This window comes from Chelon labrosus (assembly GCF_963514085.1).
Source record: "Chelon labrosus genome assembly, chromosome: 15".
NCBI lineage: Eukaryota > Metazoa > Chordata > Actinopteri > Mugiliformes > Mugilidae > Chelon > Chelon labrosus.
The window spans coordinates 23,803,092-23,822,223 of NC_140348.1; the positions used below are offsets into that span (position 1 = coordinate 23,803,092).

The 19,132-nt window shown below is 43.5% G+C and overlaps 1 protein-coding gene across 1 annotated transcript in view; it reads left to right on the forward strand.

Annotated features, from left to right (window-relative positions):
* The window catches only part of stk32c (serine/threonine kinase 32C), an 88,669-nt gene that overhangs the window by 878 nt on the left and 68,659 nt on the right, over positions 1-19,132 (forward strand). The window lies entirely within an intron of this gene.

Sequence of the window (19,132 nt, forward strand, 5' to 3'; positions counted from 1 at the left end):
AACACAAGATTAGTGTCATGCATGGGACTAATGTTAATTCAGGATATCTTGGCAGTGTGTGCATGGAAATAAGCCCCTTTGCAAGTGCACCCGGCAAGCTCAGTCTCCGTGATGGACCATAAAAAAAAAAAAATATATATACCCAGCATCTCTGCAGAGCTATCGCAAAAAGTTGCAGGGAAAACTTGCCCCAAATGAGGTCATTTCACTGCAGGGGTATGGTCATATGGTCTGAGTGTGTGTTTAAAACTAGACCTTCCTTCTTGCATACAAGGGTAACCCAATTAAGTCTACAGCTCTTCAAGAGAAAAGTGTCCAGCTGTAGTTCAGTCCAGGGGAGTGGTTAGTGAAAGTAATTGAAGTGGCCCTGCAGCTTCGGGCTCTCAGCGTTCGCCGAGCCTCTCTCGTCTTGTGTTTTGAGGTTTGGGAGAGATGTTCGTCTTAGCCAGGCGGGTTCGCATTTCTGTTTCCTTAGACGCTGATTAAAGGAGAAACCTTGAGGCTCAGGGGCTGAAGCGCTCGAGGCGGATCTTTCCTTTCTGTGTTATGTCTGTTCTGAATGTGGAGGGAGGGAGAGGTTTTTTTTTTAGCCTTTGAAAGGATCAAGTATTTCTTTTTAAAGGAGACCAGCATCAGTATGTTGGGGAGGTTATGTGCCTTTTTATAATGAACATATTCCATCCACACGTTCACTATTCTGCTGCTTATCTTTACTATTTACGATCATTAGTAGTATTAGGGATATCCCGGCCGGTGTCGTGGCTCATCAAGGCTTCTTCTTTTTTAAAAATGGTCGCGTCGGACCGGATTGTGCACGCAAGCCAAAGCCAAACTTTAACGAATGTGACACGTCCGCCGCATGTGTGCAAGTGCTCGACAGAACTAAGTAGAGAGTTCCGTTGCACAGTTTGAGATTTAATATTTGCCGTGACACGCTAAGCTTACACCACAGAGCCAGAGTTTTGTGTTTTGCACAACAAAGAAGGCTCTACTGTTGTAAAATAAAAATGAAAATCTTTAAGGAGTAGTTTTTTAATGCACTGCAGAGCCATTCTACTATAAAGCATGTAGAAGAATCAGGTCAGAACTCAAATATTAAATGATTGAGACGTCCCTTATTACTACCATCGGATATTTTATATAATTCAATATATATCTCACCTGTAGGACCACAAATACCCCTACACAATATATTTGGACATCTGAAATCCCAATGATATCCTGTCTCACAGGAAAGGTAAATCACTGAGTCAGCTCATACCTTCTCGAGTTTTCTTCTCAAAGTGTTTTGCAAGGCCAGTTGGGTTTTTATAATCAGCATCTCACCTTGGTGCGTGCAACTTTCAACACCGTGCAACAATCAATTGCAACTTTCCGTCTCCTGTCGTCAGTATGCCCGGGCGCCACCCATGCACGGCCTGCAACATACTAATTTCAGCTGTTCTTGTGCACAGACGGGGTCGTTCTTTGGTCCAAAGGTGCTTTTAATCTAATTATACAGTATTATTATTACAGGGATGTGCTCGACAGAACCAGTAATTGGCGCACTATTAAACACAGCTAACGGAAGGCTTGAAATACCGTGGGTGGCGGGCACACACACCTTAAAAAGAGACAACCGTTGCTGTCTGATTACGCTGAACACTTTCAAAGGGCTGATTGTGAACTGCCTTTGTAAAGTAGCGGCTTCTCTTTTTTTTCCCACCCCTTGTCCGTCTTTCAAAGAGCTGCAGAGCGCTGATAACAGTCGGAGCAAATCACGGCGCACCGCGATGCGGATGCCGACTTAGACCGTAGATGTCTCTTGCCGCCTGTCAGGTCTCTTAGAAACAGTATCCCTTGGCTTCTTGGAAAACAGCATGTGGCCTACATTAGGCAGTAATATTAGAGCAGCGTTTGGCTCCGAAGGCTGCAAACATAATCAGGCGGTCAGGTTGATGCCCAAGCGTAGCTGCCAAAAGGGCTTTTTTGGCAGATAGTTTGATTAGCAAAAGGAAGGCTGTGGAATTGATTGAGGTTCACATCCTGCACATTTGTGCATCACTCTGACAACAGCATTCAGGGTGGGAAATAAAGGAAAGTCAATGGTTAGATAAATAGTGTTTAAGTGTCGGACACTTAATCACGTGTTTCGTTGCCGTTTGCTGCCTTTTCCTCAGGCGTCGATGAACACGTCACGTTAAATTTCAGCCCAGTGATTCTTAACTCACTTGCCTTGTGAAGTTTGACACTGCTTTTGTGGAAAGAATGAGATTTGAAGATTGACACCAGTCTCAGACGGTTATTGTCGCTTAGCACAAAGACTAGAAATGGGAGGAAAGAGCTCATCTGGCTTTGACAGAGGAGAACAAAATCGACCTAAGAGCACCTTTAAACCATTTGAAGTGCAAGTTGGGATTTTACTGAGATGCATTTTTGCAAGATGTCTTTGTTTGGTTGTGGAAAACATGATACAGCTAGTGTTAATTAGTCAAAATCCAACTTGCTGCAAGATTTTAATTAAAAAATTATGTAATTTTGTCAGTGTGGACACATTACATCCATCACTTTTGACTTTGGTAACTTTTGATGGTTACTGTCGATGTTTTTAATACCTTTGAGACCAAACCAAGGGAAAACAATCACTAATGGCTCAATGAAGCTGTTGACACATTCGGAGGTGACCGGCTGTGCATCCTGTTGAGTTGAAGTACGAGCCAAGCTCCGGACAAAGGAGCACTTCACTCTCAATCAGTCCTCATCTGAACTTGGAACACTACCAGCTTGTTTGCTTTTCTTTTTTTTTTTTTCTCTTGTTTTTGAAAAGAGAGCTCTTGTGGTGTGAGTGTTACAGAACTCGGGAGAGAGTGCAGAACTGACAAATGCTTGCGCCAAACTGAGCATCGGCACAGATTTAGTGAACTTACACTGCCTGGCCAAAAAACGAAGGCAGTCACACAGTCTTAATATTTCACTGGACCTCCTTTAGCTTTGATTACAGCACACATCCGCTGTGGCATTGTTTCAATAATCTTCTCCAATGTCACCAGATTTATTTCCATCCAGTGTTGCATTCATTTTTCACCAAGATCTTGTACTGATGATGGGAGAGTCTGACCACTGCACAAAGCCTTCTCCAGCACATCCCAAAGATTTTCAATGGGGTTAAGGTCTGGACTTGATGTCTCATGCTCCCTGAACCACTCTTTCACAATCTGAGCCCCATGAATACTGACATTGTCATCTTGGAATATGCCCGTAAACATCAGGGAAGAAAAAATCCATTGATGGAATAACCTGGTCATTCAGTATATTCAGGTAGTCAGCTGACCTCATTCTTTGAACACATAATGTTGCTGAACCTAGACCTGAGCAACTGCAGCAACCCCAGATCATAGCACTGCCCCCACAGGCTTGTACAGTAGACACTAGGCATGATGGGTGCATCACTTCATCTGCCTCTCTTCTTACTCTGATGCGATTGTTCCCCACTATCCTTCCAGTTTTTAATAAGGTGTTGGACAGTTCTTAACCCAGTTTTAGTAGTTTCTTCAATCTCCTTAGATGTTTTCTCTGCTTGATGCATGCCAATGATTTGACCCTTCTCAAACAGACTAACATCTTCTCCACGACCACAGGATGTGTCTTTAGACATGGTTGTTTAAGAAATGAGAAGCTACTCATTGCATCAGTTGGGGTTAAATAACTTGTTTCCAGCTGAAAGATAATCAGCCATGCAGTAATTATCCAATAAGAGGCTCCTACCTTAGTTAAATCCAGGTGGTGACTCTTTTTTTTTATTTTTATGGCCAGGCAGTGTATTTTTGTACGGAAAGATCCGCAAAGTATTTGAAAAATGCACGTGTGGTTGTGAATGTAGAAGATGCTGTTAATTGTCTTGTCTTCTTTGTTATATTGTGGGATATATTTGATCGCGCTTGTTAAGCCAAAGGCAAATTTCCAATTCTGTGGACAATAAACTTCTTTTCTTTGTGTAGGCGCGTGTGTGTGTTTGTGTGTGTGTGTGTGTGTGTGCCTGGACGTCTGTGCGACTGCTCTCCCCATCAAGGATAAATGCACGAGGCAGTGAAAGCAGATTTGGTCGAGGATAAAGATAGACGCAGAGAGAGATGGCTGATTACTTGCGCTGAATACTGAGACACTCACTTTCTTTCATGTCTGTTACTGACTCTCAGTTTCTCTCGCTCTCTTTATTCAAGTCATCTTCATGGCTGCCTGCAGCTACTGGCCTCCTGTCACTGTGGCGTTGCGATGTAATTTGCCTTAGCGGCACCGCAAGATGTCGGAGGACTGTCCTGGCTGTTTCGGTTCACGTCGGTAATATTCCGGTTGTATTTTTCTCTTCCTGCATGTTGGGATCAAATGAAAACAGCTGCCACCAAGTTCTCATCGCTCAAAGTCGAGTTAGTTTGGCATTTAAAGTAGGGATGTCCCCGGGTTTTCGATCTGATACCGATCTTTTAATATTCATTACTGGCCGATCCGAGTCCTGATTCCGATCTTAAATAAACTAATTGTCCTCTTCTAGAGATTCATAAAGGCTTTGCTTATCTTACTTATTCTCTTACACATCACATGTGCACTGTTAGGGTTAGACTGGATTAAGTCCAATAAATATTTCTGTCAAGGATAATGTAGTGAGGAGAGGGTAGTTCGTACCTTGGTTCAAGAAGCCAGTGTTTTCTACTACATCAATGGGCTGGTCATTGGCACAGCTAAAACTAATAACAATAAAATCCGATCCAGTCTGTGGGCTTAGCGTCTTGTTCAAGGGTACTTCGGCATGACGCATGTTCCGGGGATCAAACCGTTAACCCCTCCTGTTTGTAGACAACCTGCTCTACCTGCCACTGCCCCCCAGTTTAGGTATAAGTATGCAATATGTACAGTGTTATGGACATTGGTATTATTAGATATGTACAGTCCCACCAGTCAGCAGGGTAGAGCCCAAAACCATCATGTAAAGATTGCTTCTACTCACTTAGAGTGTAATGTTAATGGTGGTTTAGTTTTTCAGGTCTATATGTGCAGAAGCAAACAGTTCATCCATCTGCTTTCATCTGCTTGATCGAAGTCGGGTTGTGGTGGCCAAAGAATGAATGCCAGACATCGTTCTCTGGTATTCCAAGGTATTCCCAGGCCAGTCGAGATATATTCCCCCTCCGCTGGGACCCGAATGCCTTAATTATCTCAACCGGTCCCTTTTGACATGAAGGAGCTCTACTCCATGCCTCCTCTGGATGTTGGTGCCACTCTCATAGGCGGTTTAGGCTTCTGCATCAGTATTTTGCCACTTGGTAGTAGCGTGTTTCCGCTTTAGTGTTTCTGGCTGCTTTTCCATCTCTGCAATTTTCACATTGATTGTTTTGGATCAATAAAGATGGAACACATCGAGGAAAGGTTAACTGAGGAGGTTCGGAGATGCAACCATTTGTACGACTCGTCTTTGGTGCCACCCAACGGCGACTAGTGGCGTTGGGTGGCGTTTTTACAGAGCGAGCCAGACTGATCAGCGCACAAGTATAAATGGCTCGCACTGGCGTAGGCTACGTACGTAGGTTACGGCGTCTATGTCCCGCAGTACCTTAAATGAGCCTTAAGGCAGAGGCCAAGCTACCGGACAGAGGAATCTCGTTTCAGCTGCTTGCTATAGCATTCAAAGTTGATGACCAAGGTGCCTGTCCATCTCTGGCTCCACCGTGAACAACAATACGAGAATAATGAAGCGATAACTTCATCGCTTGGGGCAGGAACTCACCCCCAACTGGGGTAGATAGATAGATAGATAGAATTGAATAGTAATTGGCATGGAAGGTGGAACATCTGAAAGAAATCCGTGCCAGTTCCACTGTATAAATAAGCGCAGAAAGCTGTTGAAGTCCATTCTGTATGAACACATCCAAGACGTGAAAGGAAGAAGCAGCCAGGGATTAGATGTACTATGCATTGTAAATAATAAAAATCAAATGAGTTAAATTAAAGCAGTGAAACTTTGTAGAAAGAGATGAAAGCTCTTAAAATGTTTGCCTCTTATTTAAACTCTCCATAGAAACACTTCAATATTAAATTAATACATATTTACACGAATCCAATATAATTACTATAGTTAAATGTGGTGTTATGGCTCTATTTAACAGCTGCAGCCGAATCCACTCTGGGTGTAATGGCAGACTGCTCAAGTCGTGTCTAACAATCTCTTTTTTTTAGCATCTGGCTGACTGCACCTGCTGTTCCTGTTGACAGCTTTTGCGTTGACCTTTTTACAACATTTTGACTTGTCATTGTGTGCGGAAAAAAGCCACAGTTGTTAATAATAACCTCAACGGTGGCTGTGTTTTAATTTAAATGTCCCAGTAAGACGTGACGGCACCATCAGCCAAGTAGAATTCAGCCGTCATTTGTTTTATTATTCACGTCTTGTGTCAAAAACGTATTTTAAATGGTTGATGTGACTTTTTTTTTAACCACTTGTTGGCTTTTCCATTACGGATGAGACCTTGTGCTTCGCGAAGAATTGCAGCATCCCACAAAGCTCTTGTCCGTCTCTTCGGTCTTACGCAATCTTGTTTGCTTCGGGAGATGTGCAGGTGATGACAGTTGTAATAGCTCCAGTGCCAGAGCGAAGAAGTCTTCAAAGAGATGAGCTCAGCTTGATGCTGAGGTGACAACAGAGGGAAGAAAGGTCGCTCTCGCTCGTTGTAGGAGTGTGTGTGTGTTTGTGTGCGTGCGGCGGGAAGGATTAGGACAAGGGAGTTGCATTTGAAGTGGGCTTTGTAAGGTGCACTTGCACTTTTCTGACCCGTACAAAAAGAAATTAGCTTTATTGCAGATCATAAATCAACTCGTTGTTGCAAAAAGAAAAATTGGAATTGATTGGCGCCCTTGCAGCAGTTGTTAGTTCAGCTCAATATTTGGCTCGGGTCTGCCATAGACTTCTTCTATGGAGCGATATATTACTTCTGTATTCGCCTCATTCCCATTGCTTCGATTGCTTCGAACTAGATTCACGACAGAAGAAAGAGAAGCGGCTCTCTCGCTTTGCCAATTCCTGCGGGAACCCTTGAATGAAACTGTAAGTACATTATAACTGTGCCCGATCTTAGGCAACCCCGTAGCAAAATTTGGAGGATTGCAAATCACAAATTCAGCGCTAGTTGCTTGACAGACTGACTGATGTGAACTCTCTGTAGTTTGTAATCCCATTCATTACGCGGGGGTTGTGTATGTGTGTACTGTCTGACTGTGTTTGTGGGAAGGTCTTTGTTACAGTGGAGTGAGACAAACCCTGAGCTCCATGGTTTCGTTTAGCAGCCAGTGCAGACGTTATTGCCCATGGAAACCAATTAAAGGAGTTTTCGGATAATATCCCAATGCGTTGATGTGCATTGTTCGGTGTCAATTGTATTTCTATTTTTAAAGAATGCCAATATTTGACTGGCTCACTGTGTACCTAAGGTCTATAAACCTCTAGGAGTATAGTCTTTTCCTTTTTGGTTAAGTATTTAAGTACGTTACAGAGGGTAGAGTCCTGCCTTGTTCTAGTTTTGCAAACAGACACATACAAGAACCGAACCATGCCTGATGTCAGATCTAGACCTGACTCAGTCCGACCCATCTATGCGTGTTCTGCAACCTGACATTGGCTTAAACACACAAGCTACACACTCACTCACTTTTAAGCGGTTCATTTTTATTTGTGCAACGTGTGCTGGTCGTTCATAATTAATCATAATTAATCATCAATCACCAACCATGATGCTGCCCTCTTTTCTGACGTTTAATTGCCCTTAAGGTTGCTGTGCAGAAAGAGAACATTACCCACAGCCCTTCATTAATCCTTTCATGAAACTTTTTTGCAGGATAATCTTTGGGTACCCAACCTGTTTCAGGACTAGGATTACCGGCTGTTCACTTAAGATCCCTCTTGTACTATTGCTACATCAAGGTTGGAAGATTTAACACTGAAAAGTCAATGGATCTGGCATTTTAAAAAAGAGGTAGGATGTCCAGAAACACTGACTTTCAGCCAACTGAAACAGCCTCAGTCCTAGCCGAAATTGAGTAGTTTGAATCTCTGTGAAAGCATTTATACCTGTGTGCTGGTATGTCGGCATTGTTCTTTAATTACTCCACTAAAACGCTGTACGGCGACTGGTCAACTGCGTTGAGTATTAGTCTGTACTTCCCACAAGCTGCTCTTAATAAACGTGAATCAACTGTGCACTTTTACTGACATCCTTGTAGCACAGAACACAGGGTAGACGTCTGAGTAGACGCTGTGCAGGAGGACGAACAAGGTAGAAGCAGGTGAACGTCAAAGGCTAGGGACCAGAGCTACGGCGTAGGCATGATGCATGACTATAAAGTAGGCTCAACAAACAGTGATCAGTGTGGACAACGTTAAAATAAACAACCGTTTGGTCATATGAGGAAAAACCATAAACTGTATAAAGATGGTGGCACTGCTTCTCAAAAGTGAAGCCAAAGCAAGTAGAGCTCCCCCTGGTGGCCCGCTGCAGTATATATGTCCAAAGACATGCTCGTTAGGCTAATTGGTGATTCTAAATTGGCCGTAGGTGTGAATGGTTGTCTGTCTCTCTGTGTTAGCCCTGTGACAGACTGGAGACCTGTCCAGGGTGTACCCCACCTCTCGCCTCCAGACCCATATGTAAATGTTAGCATAGCCTTTAAAAATCCGAATACTGTGGTCACTAGTATAAGTGTAAATCGTACAGTATCTTGTCTATTTGCGACTTGCCAGATATATAAATCATCTTGTTTCCGTCCAAAACACATTTGCCGTTTGCAGTTTAGTTGTATAGTAACACGATTTCTAGGTGACAGGGTCGGGGCGTCGCTGTCCATCACAGGCTGGATGTTTTTTCCAGGAGCGTCTTTGTGACTGAGGGAATGAGGTCAAGGGAAGGTGACTCCGTTCTTCAGACCGCCGCGAGAGGACAGGACAGAACAAGCAGCCTCTTTGATGTCAGAACACCACACCACCCACCAGCACAGTTGACTTATTTAGAGAAATTGTGGCGAGGCGGAGAATCAGAGAAAACTCAGGTTTACATTGCAGTTAGTCGGTAATCAGATTACTCTCCTATACCAGAGCCTTGTTCGTAGGATTCTAGGATGCACCAGCACACGTTATAATGTTTTCATTTTATCCAGCTGCACAGAGAAATAATTTAGTGTTCTCAAATAAGCTCACCAAGAAACCCAGTTGCCCTGCTTACCTGTGCACATGCAAACATCCCCATTCTTGAAATACGCCACTCTGAATGGCTGCTGAAATGTGACACTATAAAATCTTGACAGAGACTCCTCCCTCCCAGCTGCCCCTCAATGCCCCGTGGGGAGCAAATATGCAAACAAACCTGCTTCACCTCGTAAGTCGCTCTGGAAAAAAACAGCCACGCTTCTACTCGCAGGTGTTGAAAGACATCGCTCGGTTTCCAGTCGGAGAAAAGGTCAACTCCGAAAGTTGGATCTGGGCTGATGCGTCATGTGAGCGCACACCTGACTGGTGAACTGAATGCGCAGCTCTGTCCTAAATACCTGTGAGGACTAACAGAAGTCAGGTGTATCTGGGCCAGAACATGATGTGCCTCTGCCTCTACCTCAAAACGGAGCTGCTAAGGGGGGGAAGAACTAGGCCACGGTGTCCGTCTCCTCTCACCTTAAACACACACTTAAATGCGGTGCCATATGTGGTGTACTTCAGCTCACATTTCTAAAGTATAAGATCTCTTTCTGTGCTTGGAGAACAAATTTATAGGTTTTTGTATTGACTCTACTGTACGTTTGCTGTTCATACTCAATGCTGTACTGATTTCCTGGAATCAATACCATCCCACTGAAGCACACACACATCAGGCATAACATTATGACCACCTTCCTAATATTGTGTAGGTCTCCCTTGTGCCTCCAAAACAGTTGTGACCCATCAGAGAATGGACATGGGTCTTCTGAGGGTGTCCTGTGGTGTCTGGTAACAGAATGTTGTTAGTGGGGGGCCTTTGAGGGGAGGGGCCTCTGTGGATCATCCCACAGATACTTGATCAGTTTGAGATCTAGTGAATTCGGAGGCCAGATAAACACCTTGTCCTGTTCTTCCTGCTTCACTTTCAACAGTGGTGACTGAAACCTTCGCAGAAATTTCACTGATATTTCGCCGAAGACGAGTCGTACTAATGTTTGTATCTCCGAACCCCCTCAGTTAACCTTTCCTCCATGTGTTCCATCTTTATTGATCCAAAACAATCTAATTCGAAAATTGCAGAGATGGGGAAGCAGCTGGAAATACTAAAGCAGAAATACACTCCTATCAAGCGGACAAATCACAGCTCTTTAGGGTCTGCGTCACCGTTATGCGTAGTTACATTTCTGGGGAGGTGCACGTCAGGCTACGGCGTTAGAGTCTGCGTAGGGTCTGGCAAATTGACGCTGAAGCATAAACCGCGATGAATGCCAAGTCCAAAAGTTTCCCAGCAGAACATTGAATTGTCACAAGATGGTCGATGGTTATTTACTTCCCCCGTCAGTGGTTTTAATGTTGTGGCTGATCGGTGTACGACTGTGTTCATGTGAGGACAGCTCGCGTTGAAAGTGAAGATGCATTATTCAGGCCTCGATGTACTTTTCACCTTTGAGGGGCTTAAAATAAAGAGTGCTGTCTTCGCAGGGCACCATCACACTCCGTTTACAATATATACCATCACAATTTTTCCTTCCTGTCAGAGGCTGTTTGTGACTGCTCTTCCTCCTCCTGTCCTCCTGTCCCTCCCACCGCCTCCCACTGTGCTCTAAATACATCCCTAATGTATCCGTCCTGTGAACAGCCGAAAGGTTATTATGGCATTTTAACCCCGGACTGTGGTCCATTTCTCCTCTGCGATGTGTCGCAGCCCAGTGGTTTGTGAAACCGGGGCCTGCGGAAAATGCACGAGGACGGTGGAGGCAGCTGAGGTCGGCTGTTGAAATTGTGGTTCTTAATTGGGAGGACACGTTTGAAATATGCAGGAAGCAGGGAGCTCGGAGTGGCTTTCGACAAAGCTTATTATGCAGAAGTCAATGCATGTGAGTGGTGTTAACAAGTGTATCCAGTCTCAACATTTTACTGCAGCATACTGTGGGAATATCCCAGCAGGTCCAGCTAATTCAAATACATACTGCACATACCACAGTGAATATTATTACTTTTGCAGGGTAAGATATAGACTTTCGATATATTTAAAATACTAATTATACCAAAAAGAACTGCAAAATGCCTTTTATAGAAGCTTGTTCTGACTGATTGGATGCAGAATGAGAACAAGTGTGGATAAAAATCTAGATTTTATCAAGCTGGCTGTGGACCAATGCTAAAACAGAATATTTTCATCACTCCTTCTTCTGCGGATTGTTGTTAAAACCCTTCGCAGCTTCTCAGATTTCAGTGCGATGTTTGCCAGAAGGTGCAGACGGGTGACTCTTCATGCCAGCAGGTGGCAGTAGTCTGCGTTAGTCATTCAATACGGTAAACTAGAATGGTTAAAGGGGAGCTGCTGTTTTTTACAACCTGGACTTTAAATCTGGCATAAAATACGATCGTTTACTCACCCATATAACTTTGGTGTCATTCGGAGTCGTTTGGACGATATTTAGATCCGCGTATATGCATATAGTGGGAGTGAATGGGGCACCGAAACACAGCCTCTAAATAACGCATTATCTGCCACGAAACTCGTTCATTTCACCAATATTTGTTATGATATACTCTGGCTCAAAGCGCTAAGGACGTCCATCATAAACAAAGTCGTCGTCCACAACCTCAGAATTGGAAAAATATTCATCCATGTTGCAAAAATCTAGCAGTAGCAAATTACAGGTAATGAGATGACAGAGATGACATCATCCAGGTAAGAGGTTAGTAGGTCAATCTACAGACCCCGGATGATGATAACAGGTAACTCCGGACTCAACGGGGAATAGCACTAGTGTATCATAACAAAATATTGGTGAAATGAACAAGTCTCGCGGCAGATAATGCGTTATTTAGAGGCTGCGTTTTCGGTGCCCCAGTCACTTCCACTATATGGATATACACGGATCTAAATATCGTCCGTCTGTGATTGGTCATGAATTGGAAGTGGGCGTGGTTAATGTGGAAAAAGCGGAAATGCTAACGGCCACTCTGTAAGCTCCTAGATGCACACAATGCTTAGCACTTGACGTATGCTGCAGTGGGAGGGCCCTATGAGGACTTACCCGGAGTTCGGTACTTCAGTTTCTTGTCAAATATAAATTACTTGGCCAAAACTAACTCTGTTCTTGTTCTCGCAGCCCTAGGAGCAGGAACAAATTTCTCACTTCTCGTTGAGTATGTATCAAGCTTCACTACTAGCTGGGAGGCTTGGAAGAGCTACAAAGACCTGGGCATCTCCTGAATCATGATGATCAGATGGCCTTCAGTTTGTTCATGCTAGATGATCACGTTGTTGTGAAAATATTAGTGTGTGTGAATGTTCAGATTAGATGAAGAGGTAAAACAAGGGAAGCCTTCCAATCATTCCTCTGGAAATTCACCATGCAGAATTTAAAAAGCTGGTGACAAAGGTTCCCATTAGTGCCAACGGTGCAGGACACACCCTCAGCTAGGTGAGTCATAGCCCTAGGAGCAAAAAGGCTTGTTTTCTATCTCGTGTTGTTTTTCTACGAACCACAGACTATTTGTTTCTGCTCTAAGAGACAAAGCAGTGATGGTGGTGGTGACGTATCTTTTGCTCTTCTTTTACTTTTAGCAAGCGTGCGGTGGCTGACCTGGTTTCATGGTGACCTTTGAGGAGTCAAACAGAGCTATCCAATAAATCTATCACTTTTCCACAGTAGAAACTTGACCCCATGCAGTTACAGTAAACCTGACCTTCATCGTGCAGGAGATCTATATGTATTGTCTCGCCCCAGTTATATATATATAAGAGACACATTAGTTCACCATACAGTAAAATCCAGCACAATACTTTCACTGTTTTATTAATGAGCCAACGCATGACGAACACACACACACACACACACACACACACACAGTGTGCCGATCCTGGCCCAGGAGCTGTGAATCACAGTGAATTAATTATACCGATGCATGGACTGTGACGACGTGGCAGCACTGCAGCGTAACAGACAGAGAAGAAACACACAAACACAAAGGGGGATGCGTCGCCATGGTAACCTCAGAAGTTTTCACACGGTCCAGATGATGCTTCTTTGTGACAGTACCGCGCGTGGCAAGCGTCCCCGTGCTGCAGTGCAGAATTATCCTCTGAAGTGCTCTCGTCTTGGTGCCTCTCCGTCTTGACAGCCTTTAGATGTACGATACGGCCTCCCGTAGTGATTTCTCTCTCTGTGCGTAGAGGTCCAATTTCACATCTCTTCTTTCATTCCGAGCGGCATGGCTCCCTGTTTGTGGAGATTTACTTGACGCCTGTGCAGCTATTTCATACCTCATTCAACTCCACGGCTCAGGAAAAACCGTCGATGCTCACACCTACTGTACATGAAGTTTACTGTTACTGTCTGGGTAGACAATAACATCTTATTAGCACTCTAGTATACATTTACAGGAGTGTATCATGTTTAAAATTGTTAATGGTTCTGTAGGACTAATGGGGAGCTACTGAGCAAATTTTATATACACTGATCAGGCATAACATTATGACCACCTTCCTAATATTGTGTAGGTCTCCCTTGTGGTGACTCATCAGAGAATGGACATGGGCCTTCTGAGTGTGTCCTGTGGTGTCTGGGAACAGGGCGTTCTTAGTGGCGGGAGGGGCCTCTGTGGATCATCCCACAGATACTTGATCAATTTGGGATCTAGTGAATTTGGAGGCCAGGTCAACAACTTGTGCTGTTCTTCTTTTTTTTTTTTTTTTAGTTGTTCTTAAAGCGTTTTTGTGTGTCTGCTGCCATCAAGGAGTGTCATTGCTATGGGGTGGGTGTGCCTGGTCTGGTCTAGGTGGGTGCTACATGTCTAAGTAACATCCACACCAATGAATGCCAGGTCCAAAAGTTTCCCAGCAGAACACTGAATTGTCACAAGGTGGTTTTAATGTTGTGGCTGATTGGTGTACATTTCATATATGATTTTACATATACCAGTAAATTAATGAATAATAAAAAAGCTTTCATTATCTTAAATGAATAAGCCCTTGGTACTGTTTTCACAGAGAGAGCAGATCCATATTGGTTCAGATTAGAGCTATACTTTGATATATTACAGTTTCAAAACAATTTTGGTTAGCCATGAAAGAGATTTTTCACAAAACTAACGTCATTGGTTTCAGAGATTTGTGGTATTTCTACAACAGTTGGCGCATCTTGCATGTGGATTTTGTTTCTCTGTCGTCATAGTTTCTAAATCCAAAACGCTGCCGCACGCTCTCTCAGAGTTGTAGCTTCTGTCATGTTTTGGATCTCCCCCACACGAGCACTAATCCCTCTGAGTGGTCTAGTGAGACTAGTCATGCAAAAGACGAGTCATGCAATGCGGCCCCTTGTGAGATCTCACTGAAATTCCTAACAAGAGGATACAGGCAATGGCATATATTTAAAAAAAAAAAATCTTTTAAATGAAGATTGATTTGAATTGGAAAATTGGTTTTAGACTCTGGGTCAGATACTGACCTTTGGGCGGCATAGCGGTTAGCAGTGGTGCCTCACAGCAAGAAGGTCCTTGGTTCGAATATCCTGGAGTTTCTGTGTGGAGTTTACATGTTCTCCCCGTGTTTGCATGGGTTTCCTCCGGGTACTCCGGTTTCCTCCCACCATCATCAAAAAACATGGGTGCTAGGCGCCGGGTCAGGTTGGCCCATAGTGGTGGCGCGCTCAGTTGCAGCAGCTCAGGACTAACCCTCCATCCGACCGTGCAGTTTCATTGTATAATGTCAAATAAAGCACCTTACCTCTACCTTTAAGTACATGAATTGTTGGCTAAATGGTCGCTCTGTAAGATGAGGTTCATAAACGTCATTGATGATTGTGCATCACAACCTGCTGGTTTTTTTTTTTTTTTTCATTTTGTTGTAATTTTAAAATGGTCAGTCGTTTAGTTGATATGTTTAACAGTCTGTTGGCTTTGAGTGTTTGAATTTGAGTCAACTGAGAAAAAGTCAAACGGCGGATCTTGACAGAAAAAGATAGACCAATAAATATTTTGCAAGATTTGTAAGAGGTAAGAAATAAGTTCAGATATCTGAAGATGTTACTCACTCACAGCAGCAAATACCTCATTCACAAAAAGGTTAAAAGGTAAATAACGAGAGCCGAAGCAGAAGAGGAAAAAAAAAGCATTAAACACTAGACACGGCGGCCCTGATTATTGGCCGGCGTCTCCATTCACATGAATCAGGGGAGCAGAGCAGTAGGCGTATTTCTCTGCTCGGGGAGAATAAAAAACAGACGTTTCTATCTCCCGGTAATGAATCAGCCAATAAAACTTTGGCACTTGACGTGCACGTCCCCTGATGTTGATCTTGGTTAATCAATTTCATTCGAATTTGATGAGTAACCTTAGCAACAAGGTATGGCGTGTGAATCACGCGGCCCACTTGTGCTTTTCAAATAGAAGTTCATTACATTAGCGAGGCACACAAACACAGCCGGGGGGTGGGGGGTTGGGTGGGGGGTAGAAACGTTAATGGCTTTTTTAATTTTCCAGCAGTCTGACCCTTTTGTGTTGACATGAAAGCTGCCCAGAAGATGAAGATAAAAATAAATAAATGAAAAAAACACTTTGTGGTTTGTAAAAGCACATGCAGGAAAGGAATTCAGCTGGAATTCAGCGCTCGTCTCCCCATCCTTGTCCTCAATCAGTTGAGATCCGTAGCTGAAACTGTCACGCCTGTAAGACAATAAGCTCAGCGCTGCTAAGCGTAAATATTCACGAGTTGCTCTGTTTGGAGAGCACCCCCACCACCACCACCACCACCCCCACCCCCTCAATTAGACTGTATTAGCGCTCCAGTGTACATAGAAAAAAATGATGATGGCTGCTCGGTGATGATAGTGATTTAAGTAAACAGATTCATCAGACGTGGCCTTCAGCGCGCCGCACAGGCACTTCTCTGTTGTCAGTTTGACATTTAAGACGGCAGGGCCTCGCGCTTTTTATCACCAGATGGAAAAATAACTTTCGCCACAAACAAATTGTTCATTAAACACAGAGAGAGAGAGAGACAGAGAGAGATGTATTTGTGTCACGACTGCCAGAAAGATTTAAACGTTTGCTCAATTCATCTCAGTTATTTTCTTAGTTGTAGATTAAGAAAACCACTCCTTTGGTGACTTAATACTAAATAATACCCATAACTTCTACCATTAATCTTTCAACCTTATGCTGCAACATCATACACCGATCAGCCACAACATTATGAATAACATTGACTATCTTGTGACAATTCATTGTTCTACTGGAAAACTTTTGGACCTGGCATTCATTGGTGTAGATGTTACTTAGACATGTGGCACCCACCTAGACCAGACCAGGCACCTCCCCCCCCCCCCTCATATTAATGACACTCCTCCATTATGCTGCAAAAAAAAAACATTTAGGAACAACTCAAAAAAAAACATGAAGAACAGCAGAAGGTGTTGACCTGGCCTCCAAATTTACTAGATCCCAAAATGATCAAGTATCTGTGGGATATAGGTCTATAGGTCCAGACAAAACTCTAATAGTCTGAATACGCGTGCTGCTTGTTTTGATGCTGTTTTTCTGCAGAGATCCTCGTGCAGCTACGTTTCATTTTTTCATAGCATTCATTTTATTAAGATGTTAAAGAATTCCCACTCTTTTCACGATCAGGTTCTCGGATAAGTTCACCATTCCCGACAGCGGGAGCCTGCATAACTGGCAGTGAACGTAAACATGTTTGCATTTTATTTCCTCGATCGATAATTGATAATGCCGGCGCGCCATTGCAGCCGTTGCATCTGCCTAAACTGGACTGACACATGTAATTTGTCCTAAAAGCAAATGCACTTCTGTTTGTTCAAGAAGCTCCTCCACGAGTCTTTAAACTTGGAGCTACTTGAGAACGAGGTGTGCGTCTAATATAAAGATTCCAGCCAGTGCATTCCCCTTTATCGCCGTCCAAGGCACATGCAGCAGTCCCTGTGCTGATCAAAAGAACATGCCAGGCTTCTTTTTCCCCATACATGATAATGAGAATCCCATCAATATAGATCAAAGAAGATCAGCGCAAGGTCAAAATCAAGATATCTTGTAACCAGCGCTTAGACTTGGAAAACGCCAGTAGCTAAATGAGTTGAGGTCTTCCTGCTCTTGCTGCTGCTGCTGCTGCTCAATATCAAAGACTCTAGTGTGTCCCGGCAACAGCTCCACTACTACAGACCATGAAATATGGCTTACTACTGCCATAAAATATTCAGTAATCACGTGGGAGAAGAAGCTGCTGTAAAGCAAACAGCTTTTTTATACAGTACATCTTAATATGATCTTACTTGCATTGCACAGTGTCACGTGCACAATAGACTCTGATCCTTCTGCTCGGGACGGCGTGGTGATTCTGAATTACCGCCATGAGAACTACTGCAAAGCACGTAGCTCCCACCACATCCAGATGCCTGTAAATCTGCCAGGCATACGGCACAGTGGGTATGTGCACTCGTATGCAAATGTTAAAACCTGTCAGCAATATCTGAGAAATAGCTTGTACACATACCGATAACACAGTGCAGAGCAGACAGCATAGGATTGGATTAGGAGCAGAGGCGTATTCTCAAAAGGCAGAACAGGAAGGAATCGATGCTAGGAGGTTTTTTGATCCCAGTCCAATAGACTTGTCCACACAGTGGGCATTCACTCAGTGTGATGTGATGGCTGGGTCGTACTCTAAATGTGCTCCGCATTAACATTTCAGCGTTCACTTTCTGTGTTCTCCGCGAAAACTACTTTGCATTTTTAAAAGGCTCGACCTCGCTTTGATATTTGTTCATTAGCACAGTAGTTGTCGAAATTCTGATTCATTTGTCGCCAGCCGTGCTGAGTTTTTGTGCAAACTGTGCATCCATTAACTGCATTATTAGGCAGAAAGTTATGTGTCGTACATTAGCGGCGTTATGACAGTGATGAAAGTCACTAATCAGAGCGTGTAGCACCTTTTATGTGTTTTCCAGGGTGGAAGCACATCTGCAGAAGTCTGTGAACAAAGCGTTATCCAGCATCGGCATGTAATGTCAACGCCTTTCTTCATCAGCCCGAGACATTTGCGAGCTACCTCGACCTTCAGTCTCATTTATGAAAAGATAACGGAAGGAAATGAATCCTGCAAATGGTAAAGGTTACATCTAGAAAAGATGGTGCGACTTAAAAACTTGGAAGGATGAAAGCGTATGACAGATTGATTGTGTTTATGTTTTTAATAAAATGTAGACCAATCCTTCAAAGTTAGCTGTTGTTAGCTCTGTTTTTGCTATAATAAGCATCCATAGAGAGCAGTTAGATTTTTTAAAAATATGGCATCTCTACATGTGTCAGAATATGTGACAAATCTTCCATCTCTCCCAGCACAACACTTTGGGATGTGAACGGAACGAGCACGAAGAACCGTGGCTCCACCGTATTAAGTGCTATTGCGTAGATCAATGCGTTCAAGCTCTCCTGACATCTAAGGTATTAGGTTGCCTCCCCATTAGGATAGTGCTTCGCCTCGTTCCACAGCCCTTCGTAGCCTTCCAGCTCGACTTGATGCATCCATTTCAGGTGACAGCAGGAAGAGTATCGCTGGTCCGCTGTATTGATCATGTGGTGATTCTCTTCCAGTTAGATATATCCTCTTTGGGGAAACCTGGGGTGAAATTAGAGACCGCGTCTTGGAAAGTGGAATGACGTGTGTGGTGTTTTGATTTACTGAGGAATGTATCAGTTAATACTTAATCTTTCTTTCTTTTGGTGGTTTTACGTGAAACCCAACTGAAGGTTGGTCATTTCCTCGGTTAGATAATGGTGATGTGTTCTCAAAGGACAACTTTGAGAAAGGCATATCTCATTACGTCAACCCAAAGGACATTACATCTTGTCTGCTCATGCATCTGTTTCTATTTGTGTTTCGCTGTGGGCCTGTTTAGA